A 355-nucleotide genomic window follows, 5' to 3' on the forward strand; every position below is an offset into this window, starting at 1 on the left:
CCCCAGGAGTCAGCTCCCCACCCCCCCACTTCCCACCCCAGGAACTTCTGAAAGCAGCTGGGCCTTTCACAAAGCACCCACCCACACACCCACCCGTGGTTTTTCACCCAAGGTGAAGTGTGGAGTTCACACAAGACAAGACCCCGGTACAAGGTACCACTGGAGAGATTTATTTGCCATCACTTACCACAGCAGCACGCACACGCCACAGTTACTACTGACTCAACCACCTCTGCTCCCCCATTTACTTCTTACTCCTCCTCTCCCGCTATCTGTGAGGTGGAGGTTTGCCCAAACGGCTCTGCACTGTCCCCAGCCAGGAGGATGTAGCCCCATTGCAGGGCCCAGCACCTGC

The sequence above is a fragment of the Buceros rhinoceros genome, unplaced genomic scaffold (genome assembly GCF_000710305.1).
Source record: "Buceros rhinoceros silvestris isolate BGI_N320 unplaced genomic scaffold, ASM71030v1 scaffold15670, whole genome shotgun sequence".
NCBI lineage: Eukaryota > Metazoa > Chordata > Aves > Bucerotiformes > Bucerotidae > Buceros > Buceros rhinoceros.